The following is a 12,805-nucleotide window of genomic DNA, read 5'->3' as shown; positions in this document are numbered from 1 at the left end:
TTTTTAAATCTCTCTGATAATTTACACTCAGATTTTTGCTAAGTTAAATTAAATGATAAAAATTGATTAAACCTCTAGATAATTTCTAAATAAGATAAAATACTGAAACATTAACTGCTAAATATGTCTAATAAGAAAAGGAATAATGTATGTTATATACACAGGTAAAAATACATATTTTAATTTTCTTTCTTTTAATATTTATTTATTTTTAGTTGATTGCTGATTAGTTTACAATATTGGTTTGATTTATATAATACATCAACATGAATTAACCATCCGTCCGTTCCGTCCGTTCCATCGCTCAGTGGTGTCCGACTCTATGCGACCCCGTGGACTGTAGCCTACCAGGCTTCTCCATCCATGGGGTTCTCCAGGCAAGAATACTGGAGTGGGTTACCGTTTCCTTCTCCAGGGGATCTTCCCAACCCAGGGATCGAACCCGGGTCTCCTGCATTGGAGGCAGATGCTTTAACCTCTGAGCCACCAGGGAAGCCCGAATTAACCATAGGTGTACATTTATCCCCACCCTGTTGAATCTGCCCCCCAACCTTTGCCCATTCCTACCCCTGTAAGTAATTATAGAGCCCAAGTTTGAGTTCTCTGAGTCATACAGAAAATTCCAAATTGGCTATCTATTTACATATGTTAGTATATATGCATCCATGCTACTCTTTCCATTTATCTCACCCTTTTCCTCTTCTCCCCCATCCTTGAATGTAAGTCTGTTCTCTATGTCTGTATCTCCATTGTTGCCCTGTGAACAGATTCATCAGTACCTTCTGCATTCCATATATATGCATTAATATATGATGTTTGTTTTCTTTCGGACTTACTTCACTCTGTATAATAGGTTCCAGGTTCATCTACCTCATTAGAACTGATTCAAATGCATTGCTTTTTATGGCTGAGTAATATTCCACTGTATATATATACCATGACTTCTTTATCCATACATCTGTCAATGGACATCTAAGTTGATTCCATGTCTTGGCTATTGTAAATAGTGGTGAAATCAACACTGGGGTTGAGTTGAGTTGAGTTGAGTTGAGTTGCTCCGTCGTGTCCGACTCTTTGTGACCCCATGAATCACAGCACGCCAGGCCTCCCTGTCCATCACCAACTCCTGGAGTTCACTCAAACTCATGTCCATCGAGTCAGTGATGCCATCCAGCCATCTCATCTTCCGTTGTCCCCTTCTCCTCCTGCCCGCAATCCCTCCCAGCATCAGAGTCTTTTCCAGTGAGTCAACTCGTCACATGAGGTGGCCAAAGTATTGGAGTTTCAGCTTTAGCATCAGTCACATCTGTCTTTTCCAGTTTTGACTTTCTCAGGGTATATGCCTAATGAAATAAAACTTTTAAAAATAAAATAAAAGCACAAGAGACCCAAGGATAAGTCATGGTGGAAAATCCTAACAAAACATGGTACACTGGAGAAGGAAACGGCAAACCACTTCAGCATTCTTGCCTTGAGAACCCATGGACAGTAAAAAAAAAAAAAAAAAGTCAAAAAGATATGACACTGAGAGATGAAACTGCAAGGTCGGTAGGTGCCCAATATGCTAATAGAGAAGACTAGAGAAATAGCTCCAGAAGGAATGAAGAAGCTAAGCCAAAGCAGAAATAACACCCAGTTATGGATTTTTCTGGTGGTGAAAGTAAAGTCCAATGCTGTAAAGAACAATATTGAATAGGAACCTGGAATATTAGGTCTATGAATCAAGGTAAATTGGAAGTGGTCAAACAGGAGATGGCAAGACTAAACATCAACATTATAAGAATCAGTGAACTAAAATAGACCAATTTGGGAAAATTTAATTCAGATGACCATTATATCTACTACTATGGGCAAGAATCCCTTAGAAGAAATAGGGTAGCACTCATAGTCAACAAAACGGTCTGAAAGGCAGTGCTTGGGTGCAATCTCGAAAATGACAGAATAATCTCTGTTCAATTCTAGGGCAAATCATTCAATATCACAGTGATCCAAGCCTATGCGCCAACAACTAATGCTGAAGAAGCTGAAACTGAAGGGTTCTATGAAGACCTACAAAACCATCTAGAACTAACACCCAATAAAAAAGATGTCCTTCTCATCATAGGGGACAGGAATGCAAAAGTCTGAAGTCAAGAGATACCTGGAGTAACAGGCAAATTCGGCGTTGGAGTACAAAATGAAGCAGGCAAAAGCTAATAGAGTTTTGCCAAGAGAATGCACTGGTCATAGCAAACATCCTGTTCCAACAACACAAGAGAATACTCTACACATGGACATCACCAGATGGTCAATGCTAAAATCAGATTGATTATATTCTTTGCTGCTGCTGATGGAGATGCTCTACACAGTCAGCAAAAATAAGACTGGGAGCTGACTGTGGCTCTAGTCAGGAACATCTTACAGCAAAATCCACACTTAAATTAAGGAAAGTAGGAAAAACTGTTAGGTCATAACGTATGACCTAAATCAAACCTCTTATGATTATACAGTGGAAATGAGAAATAGATTCAAGGGATTAGATCTGATAGAGTGCCTGAAGAACTATGGGTGGAGGTTTGTAACTTTGTACTAGAGGTAGTGATCAAAATTATCCCCAAGAAAAACAAATGCAGAAAGGCAAAATGGTTATCTGAGGAGGCCTTACAAATAGCTGAGAAAAGAAGAGAAGCAAAAGAAAAAGGAGAAAAGGAAAGATATAACCATTTGAATGCAGAGTTCCAAAAAATAGTAAGGATAGATTTAAAACAAAAAACAAAAAACTTTTTTTAAGTGAACAATGTGAAGAAATAAAGGAAAAATATAGAATGGGAAAAACTATAGATCTCTTCAAGGAAATTAGATACACCAAGGGAGCATTTCATGCAAAGATAGGCATAATAAAGGACAGAAATGGTATGGACCTAACAGAAACAGGAGATATAAGAAGTGACAAGAATACATGGATGAGCTATACAAAAAAGATCTTAATGATCCAGATAACCATGAAGGTGTGGTCACACACTTAGAATCAGACATCCTGGAGTGTGAAGTTAAGTGGGCTTAGGAAGCATCACTATGAACAAAGTTAGTGGGGGTGATGGAATTCCAGGTGAGTTATTTCAAATCCTCAAAGATGATGCTGTGAAAGTGTTGCAATCAATATGCCAGCAATTTGGAAAATTCAGCAGTGGCCACAGGAATGGAAAATGTCAGTTATCATTCCAATCTCAAAGAAGGGCAATGCCAAAGTGTTCAAACTACCGCATAGTTGTACTCATTTCAAATGCTAGCAAGGTAAGGCTCCAAATCCTTCAAGAAAGGCTTCAATAGTGTATGAACTGAGAATTTCCAGATGTTCAAGCTGGAATTAGAAAAGGTAGAGGAATCAAAGATCAAATTGTAAACATCTGCTGGATCATAGAAAAAGCAAGAGAATTACAGAAAACCATCTACTTCTGCTTCATTGACTAAGCTAAAACCTTTGATCTTGTGGATCACAACAAACAATGGAAAATATTTAAAGGGATGGAAATACCAAATCACCTTACCTGCTTCACGAGAAACCCATATGCAGTTCAAGAAGCAAGAGTTAGAACCCGACATTGAACAACAGACTGGTTCCAAATTGGGAAAGGAGTATGTCAAGGCTGTATATCGCCACCCTGCTTATTTAACTTATATGCAGAGTACATCATGAGAAATGTTGGATGGATGAATTATAACCTGGAACAAAGATTGCCAGGAGAAATATCAATAACCTCAGATATGCAGATGATATCCCCCTAATAGCAGAAAGCAACAAAGAACTAAAGAGCCTCTTGATGAAGTTGAAAGAGAAAAGTGAAAGAACTGGCTTAAAACTCAGCATTCAAAACACTAACATCATGGCATCCGGCCCCATCACTCCATGGCAAATATGACCCAGATACAATGGCAACAGTGACACATTTTAATTTTCTTGGGCTCCAAAATGACTGTAGACCATGAATGCAGCCACAAGATTAAAAGATGCTTGCTCCATAGAAGAAAAGCCACAACCACCTAGACAGTGCATTAAAAAGCAGAGACACTGCCGACAAAGGTCCATGTAGTCAAAGTTCTGTTTTTTCCAGTAGTCATGTATGGATGTAAGAGTTGGACCATGAAGAAAGCTGAGCACTGAAGAATTGATGCTTTTGAACTGTGGTGTTGGAGAAGACTCTTCAGAGTCACCTGGACTACAAGGAGATCCAACCAGTCCATCCTAAAGGAAATGAGTCCTGAATATTCTTTGGAAGGTTTGATGCTGAAGCTGAAGCTCCCCTACTTTGGCCACCTGATGGGAAGAGCCCACTCATAGGAAAAGACCCTGATGCTGGGAATGATTGAAGGCAGGAGAAGGGGATGGCAGTGAACAAAATGGATGAATGCATTGACTCAGTGAACATGAGTTTGAGCACATTTGGGAAATGGCGAAGGACAGAGAAGTCTGCGGTGCTTGGGTTGCAAAGAGTTGGACATGACCAAGTGACTGAACAACAACAACAACACGAGACTACCAAAAATGCATGGCAGTTTTGAAAAAAGACGTTAGATTTTTACTGAAGTTTATGGTGAAAGTTTATACAGTTCTGTTAAGAGTAAAGTCTGGTATAATAAGCCTTATCTAGTAATGTCAAAAATGTGATTGCACTATGACCCTACTTTAGATACAAATCTTAAAGAATCTTTGCATCCAATAGGGTGAGCAGAAAACCTCCCCTATGAGATGATAACAGAGTGGAGACTTGGAAGATGAGAACATAATTCTGTAAAAGTGTAGGGAAAGTGTTGCTGAAAAGAGGGGACAAGTGTAAAACCCTCAAAACTTGGGACTTGGGAGAGTGAAACTGTGGTCTAGTAAGTAAAAGAAAGTGTGGGAGATGTTGAAATCTAGAGTTTGTGCTGTCTGGGTATGTAGGCTGATAGCTATAAGTAGCTTTGGTGTAAAATTAAGTTCAATGGGAAGCCATCACAGTGTTGCAGGTAGGAGTGATGACATCTGTTAAGAATAAAAAAGATTAGGTATGGTCCTAAGATGGCAGAATAATAGGACAGGGAGACCATTATCTCCCCCACAAATTCATCGAAAGATCATTTGAACGCTGAGCAAATACCACAAAACAACTTCTGAACGCTGGCGGAGGACACCAGGCACCCAGAAAGGCAGTCCATTGTCTTAAAAAAGAGATAGGACAAAATAGATAAAAAGAGAGACAAAAGAGTTAGGGATGGAGACCCGTCCAGAGAGGAGTCTTAAAAGAGGAGAAGTTTCCAAACACCAGGAAACTCTCACCGGCGAGTCTGTGGGGAGTTTTGGAATCTCAGAGGGCAACATAACCAGGCAGAAAAAATAAATAAATACAACCCACAGATTACGTGCCTAACTGCAACTCCCAGTGGCGAAGTAGCCCAGACGCTCCTGTCCGCCACCAGCAAGCGGGGGCTGAACAGGGAGGCGCAGGCTGCATTGCTTAGGGCAAGGACTGGGCCTGAATGCCCTGAGGGAAATCTGAGGGAGCTAACATGAGATAGCAACCCAAACCTTGGGATAGCCACAGAGGAAAAAAACAGAGGAAAGAGAAAGAGAGAACTTTCCCAAAAAACTCTAACCTAAGGCACTGCCGGGAGGCTCACAGAATGAAAGAAAGAAAGTGAAGTCGCTCAGTCGTGTCTGACTCTTTGCGACCCCGTGGACTGTAGCCCACCAGGCTCCTCCCTCCGTGGGATTCTCAAAGCAAGAGTGGGTTGCCATTTCCTTCTCCAAGGGGTTCTTCCCAACCCAGATATCAAACCCGGGTCTCCTGCATTCCAGGCAGACGCTTAACCTCTGAGCCACCAGGGAAGCCCCTGAACAAAGAACAAAGTACTGAATGAATACCAAAGAAGAGTTAGCAGGCTGCGGACCAGCCCATCCCCTGCCAGGGCAGGAACGCAGGCAGGAGACAGTCAGAGCAGGATGGCAAGGGGCAAACTCGGCCCCCTACCAAACTGCGAACAGGCTCCCAATTGCTAACCAAGTCTTCCTGGGATCCTGGAAGGTTGACATCTGTCAGGAGGGTCGCAGCCAGAGATCATGCCCCAGAATAACCACACAACACGCCTGAGACGGCGCTCCCTCTCTGCACCCAGTAAATTGAGTGGCTGGGACTGGGGAGGTGATAAGATGCATTGCCCAGCTGGGAAGAGTGTGCTCACCAAGCACCTGGTCACCTGAGCTGCTCGGACCTGGGAAGGGCACAAAATGCAGGCCCAACTGAATCTATGCCATTGGGGATGTGCATGCAACCCAGAACCCACCTTAGACAGTTCTGCTGCAGAGCAACCTGGAACCTGAGCAGTGCAGACCAGGAAAGCACACACGCCATGAGCAGGGACTAACCCAGTATGGCCCAGACACTGCAAGCACTCTCCACACATGCCAGTGATATTTGTTTGCAGTGTTCCTCCCTCCCTACAGCACAATTGAACAAGTGAGCCTAAACAAATGACCACCTTCACCTCCTGGGTCAGGGCAGAAGTTAGATACTGAAGAGACTTGCAAACAAAGGAAGCCAAAATAAACAAAGAAGAGGGAACGGCTTTGGAAGTGACGGGGTACAACAGATTAAAACCCTGCAGTTAGCATTGGCTACATTGGAATGGACCTATCATCCTTGAGAAGAAGTATAAGGTGGAACAAGGAACTATCTGAAACTGAACTGACCACACACTGCCCTCAACAGCTCCAGAGAAATTCCTAGATATATTTTACTATTATCATTTTTTTATTTTTTTATTTTTAAGTTCTTTATTACTCATTTAATTTTCATTTTTAAAACCTACTATTACCTTGAGAAAAAAAAGACCCTATTTTAAAGCAAATTTCATATTTTTTTTAATGTAACTCGTGATTTTGTTTTGTTTTTATTTTTAATATTGTATTTTTGAGAGTCTAATCTCTAGATTTTCAATCTTTGCTTTTTGGTATTTGTTATCAATTCTGTACCTTTAAGAATCCAATCTCCAGTAACCATTTTTACTTAGAAGTATGATTACTGGCTTCATTGCTCTCTCCCCTTTTGACTCTCCTTTTTCTTCCCCAGGTCACCTCTATCTCCTCCCTCCCCCTTCTCTTCTTTACTTAACTCTGTGAATCTCTTTGGGTGTTCTCGGCTGTGGAGAAAACAGGGAACTGATCACAAGCTAGATTGGTCTCTCTCCTTTTGACTCCCTCTTCTCTCCTCCTGGTCACCTCTGTCTCCTTCCTCCCTCTTCTCTTCTTTATGGAACTCCATGAACCTCTCTGAGTGTTCCAGACTGTGGAGAGCACATAGGGAATTGATTACTGAAGACTGCTCTCTCCCCCTTTGATTCCCCCTCTTCTCTTCCTGGTCACCTTTATCTCCCTCCTCCCTCTTCCCTTCTTCATGTAGCTCTGTGAACCTCTTTGGGTGTCCCTCACGTGGAGAATCTTTTCACCATTAACCTAGATGTTCTATCATCAGAGCTGTATGGATGGAGAAGTCTTGAGGCTACTACAAGACTGAAAGCCAGAGGCAGGAGACCTAAATCCAAAACTTGAGAACACCAGAAAACTGACTCCAGGGACCATTAATCGACAAGTTTCAGAGCAATACATACCAAGCTAATCTCTAACAATGAAGGAACATAACCCTGAGCACACACACACAAAAAAAAAAACAAGCAGCCAAAAGTCACACCAAACCCATAGACACCTCAAAACTCACTACTGGACACTTCATTGCACTCCAGAGAGAAGAGATCCAGCTCCACCTACCAGAACACTGACATAAGCTTCCCTAACCAGGAAACCTTGACAAGCCATTTGTCCAACCCCACCCATAGGAAAGAACTTCCACAATAAAGAGGAACCACAAACTTCCAGCATACAGAAAGGCCACCCCAAACCTAAACAAGATGAAAAGGCAGAGAAATATTCAACAGGTTAAGGAACGTGATAAAAGCCCATCAAATCAAACAAAAGAGGCAGAGATAGGGAGTCTAACTGGAAAAGAATTCAGAATAATGATAGTAAAAATGATCCAAAAGTTTGAAAACAAAATGAAGTTACAGATAAATAGTCTGGGGACAAGGATTGAGAAGATGCAAGAAAAGTTTAACAAGGACCTAGAAGAAATAGAAAAGAGTAAATCAATAATGAATAATAATACTGAGATCAAAAACACTCTGGAGGCAACCAACAGTATAATAACTGAGTCAGAAGATAGGATAAGTGAGGTGAAGACAGAATGTTAGAAATAAATGAACCAGAGAGGAAAAAAAAAAAAAAGAAAGGAAATGAGGACAACTTCAGAGACCTCTGGGACAATGTTAAATGCCCCAACATTCAAACCATAGGAGTCCCAGAAGAAGAAGACAAAAAGAAAGGCCATGAGAAAATACTTGAGGAGATAATAGTTGAAAACTTCCCTGAAATGGGGAAGGAAATAGCCCCCCAAGTCCAAGAAACCCAGAGAATCCCAAACAGGATAAACCCAAGGTGAAACACCCCAAAACACATATTAATCAAATTAATGAAGATCAAGCACAAAGAACAAATATTAAAAGGAGCAAGGGGAAAACAACAAATAACCCACAAGGGGATCCCCATAAGGATAACAGCTGAAGCCAGAAGAGAAAGGCAGGACATACTTAACGTGATGAAAGAGAAAAACCTACCACCCAGATTACTGTACCCAGCAAGGATCTCATTCAAATATGAAGGAGAAATCAAAAGCTTTACAGACAAACAAAAGCTTAGAGAATTCAGTACCATCAAATCAGCTCTTCGACAAATGCTAAAGGATCTTCTCTAAATAGGAAACACAGAAAAGGTTTATAATCTCGAACCCAAAACAACAAAGTAAATGGCAACGGGATCATACTTATCAACAGTTACCTTAAACATAAATGGGTTGAATGCCCCAACCAAAAGACAAAGACTGGCTGAATGGATACAAAAACAAGACCCCTATATATACTGTCTACAAGAGATCCACCTCAAACCTAGGGACACATACAGACTGAAAGTGAAGGGCTGGAAAAAGATATTTCACACAAATGGAGACCAAAAGAAAGCAGGAGTAGCAACACTCATATCAAATAAAATGACTTTGAAATAAAGCCCGTAAAAAGAGACAAAGAAGGACATTCCATAATGATCAAAGGATCAATCCAAGAAGAAGATATAACAATTATAAATATATATGCACCCAACATAGGAGCACAGCAATATGTAAGGCAAATGTTAACAAGTATGAAAGGAGAAATTAACAGTAACACATGATAGTGGGAGACTTTAATATCCCACTCACACCTATGGATAGATCAACTAAACAGAAAACTAGCAAGGAAACACAAACTTTAAATGATACAATGGACCAGTTAGACCTAATTGATATCTATAGGACATTTCACCCCAAAACAATGAATTTCACCTTTTTCTCAAGTGCACACGGAACCTTCTCCAAGGTAGATCACATCCTGGGCCATAAATCTAGGCTTGGTAAATTCAAAAAAAAATTGAAATCATTCCAAGAATCTTTACTGATCACAATGTGGTGAGATTAGATGTCAACTACAGGGGGAAAAAAAAAACTATTAAAAATACAAACATATGAAAGGTAAACAACACACTTTTGAATAGTCAACAAATTACAGAAGAATCAAAAAAGAAATCAAAATATTCATATAAACGAATGAAAATGAAAACACAACAATCGAAAACCTATGGGATTCAGTAAAAAGCAGTGCTAAGGGGAAGGTTCATAGCAATACAAGCCTACCTCAAGAAACAGGAGAGAAATCAAATAAATAACCTAACTCTACACCTAAAGCCACTAGGAAAGGAAGAAATGAAGAACCCCAGGGTTAGTAGAAGAAAGAAATCACAAAAATTAGGGCAGAAATAAACACAAAAGAAACCATAGCAAAAATCAACAAAGCTAAAGGCTGGTTCTTCAAGAAGATAAATAAAATAGACAAACCATTAGCCAGACTCATCAAGAAACAAAGGGAGAAGAATCAAATCCGCAAAATTAGAAATGAAAATGGAGAAATTACAACAGACAACAAAGAAATACAAAGGATCATGAGACTACTATCAACAACTATCAGCCAATAAAATGGACAACTTGGAAGAAATGGAAAAATTCTTAGAAAAGCATAACTTTCCAAAACTAAACCAGGAAGAAATAGAAAATCTTAATAGACCCATCACAAGCACAGAAATCAAAACAGTGATCAGAAATCTTCCAAAAACAACAACAAAAAAAGCCCAGGACCAGATGGCTTCACAGCTGAATTCTACCAAAAATTTAGAGAAGAGCTAACACCTATCTTACGCAAACTCTTACAGAAAATTGCAGAGGAAGATAAATTTCCAAGCTCATTCTATGAGGCCACCATCACCCTAATATCAAAACCAGACAAAAATGCCACAAAAGAAGAACTATAGGTCAATATCACTGATGAACATAGATGCAAAAATCCCTAACAAAACTCTAAGAATCAGAATCCAACAACATAATAAAAACATCATACATCATGACCAAAGGGGCTTTATCCAAGGGAAGTAAGGATTCTTCAATATTCTCAAATCAATGTGATACACATTAACAAATTGAAAGATAGAAACCATATGATTATCTCAATAGATGCAGAGAAAGCCTTTGACAAAATTCAACACCCAATTATGATAAAACCCTCCAGAAAGCAGGTATAGAAGGAACATCCGTTCCGTTCCGTTCCGTTCAGTCGCTCAGTCGTGACCGACTCTTTGCGACCCCGTGGACTGTAGCCTACCAGGCTTCTCCGTCCATGGGATTCTCCAGGCAAGAATACTGGAGTGGGTTACCATTTCCTTCTCCAGGGGATCTTCCCGACCCAGGGATCGAACCCGGGTCTCCCGCATTGGAGGCAGACGCTTTAACCTCTGAGCCACCAGGGAAGCCATACGTCAACATAATAATAGCCATATATGATAAACTCACAGCGAACATTATCCTCAATGGTGAAAAATTGAAAGTATTTCCCCTAAAGTCAGGAACAAGAAAAGGGTGCCCACTCTTGCCACTACTATTCAACATAGTTTTGAAAGATTTGGCCACAGCAATCAGAGCAGAAAAAGAAATAAAAAGGAATCCAGATTGGAAATGAAAAAGTAAAACTCTCACTGTTTGCAGATGACATGAATCACTACATAGAAAACCCTAAAGACTCCACCAGAAAATTACCACAGCTAATCAATGAATACATTAAAGTTGCAGGATATAAAATTAACACACAGAAATCCCTTGCATTCCTATACACTAAGAAAACAGAAAGAGAAATTAAGCAAACAATTCCATTCACCGTTACAACGAAAAGAATAAAATACTTCGGAATAAATCTACCTAAAGAAACAAAATACCTATACATAGGAAATTATAAAACACTGATGAAAGAAATCAAAGATGACACAAATAGATGGAGAAATACACCATGTTCATGGATAGGAAGATTCAATATAGTGAAAATGAGTATACTACCCAATGCAGTCTATAGATTCAATGCGATCCCTATTAAGCTACCAATGGTACTTTTCAGAGAATTAGAACAAATAATTCCACAATTTGTATGGAAACACAAAGAAAACCTCGAATAGCCAAAGCAATTTTGAGAAAGAAGAATGGAACCAGAGGAATCAACCTGCCTGACTTCAGGTTGTACTACAAAGTCACAGTTATCAAGACAGTATGGTACTGGCACAAAGAGAGAAACATAGATCAATGGAACAAAATAGAAAGCCCAGAGATAAATCCACACACCTATGGCCACCTTATTTTTGACAAAGGAGGCAAGAATACACAATGGAGAAAAGACAGTCTCTTTAACAAGTGGTGCTGGGAAAACTGGTCAACCACTTTTAAAAGAATGAAATTAAAACACTTTCTAACACCATACAGAAAAATAAACTCAAAATGGATTAAAGATCTAAATGTAAGACCAGAAACTATAAAACTCCAAGAGGAAAACATAGGCAAAACACACTCTGGCATAAATCATAGCAGGATTCTCTATGACCCACCTCCCAGAGTAATTGAAACAAAAGCAAAAATAAACAAATGGGACCTAATTAAAATCAAAAGCTTTCGCACAACGAAGGAAACGATAAGCAAAGTGAAAAGACAGCCTTCAGAATGGGAGAAAATAACAGAAAATGAAGCGACTGACAAAGAATTAATCTCAAAAATATACAAGCAACTCCTGAAGCTCAATTCCAGAAAAATTAGCGACCCAATCAAAAAATGGGCCAAAGAACTAAACAGACATTTCTCCAAAGAAGACATACAGATGGCTAACAAACACATGAAAAGATGCTCAACATCACTCATTATTAGAGAAATGCAAATCAAAACCACAATGAGGTACCATCTCATGATGGTCAGAATGTACTATCAAAAAGTCTACAAACAATAAATGCTGGAGAGGGTGCAGAGAAAAAGGAACCCCCCTACACTGTTGGAGGGAATGCAAACTAGTACAGCCACTGTGGAGAACAGTGTAGAGATTCTTTAGAAAACTGGTAATATAACTGCCATATGACCCAGCAATTCCACTGCTTGGCATACACACAGAGGAAACCACAATTGAAAGAGACATGTGTACCCCAATGTTCATCGCAGCACTCTTTACAATAGCCAGGACATGGAAGCAACCTAGATGTCCATCAGCAGATGAGTGGATAAGAAAGCTGTGGTACATATACACAATGGAATATTGCTCGGCTATTGAAAAGAATGCACTTGAATCAGTTCTAATGAGG

Source organism: Moschus berezovskii, chromosome 1, assembly GCF_049115385.1.
Source record: "Moschus berezovskii isolate FMDL1 chromosome 1, NW_MosBer_1.0, whole genome shotgun sequence".
NCBI lineage: Eukaryota > Metazoa > Chordata > Mammalia > Artiodactyla > Moschidae > Moschus > Moschus berezovskii.
The sequence above is the reverse complement of the archived record's forward strand: the minus strand, read 5'-3'. Positions refer to the sequence as shown.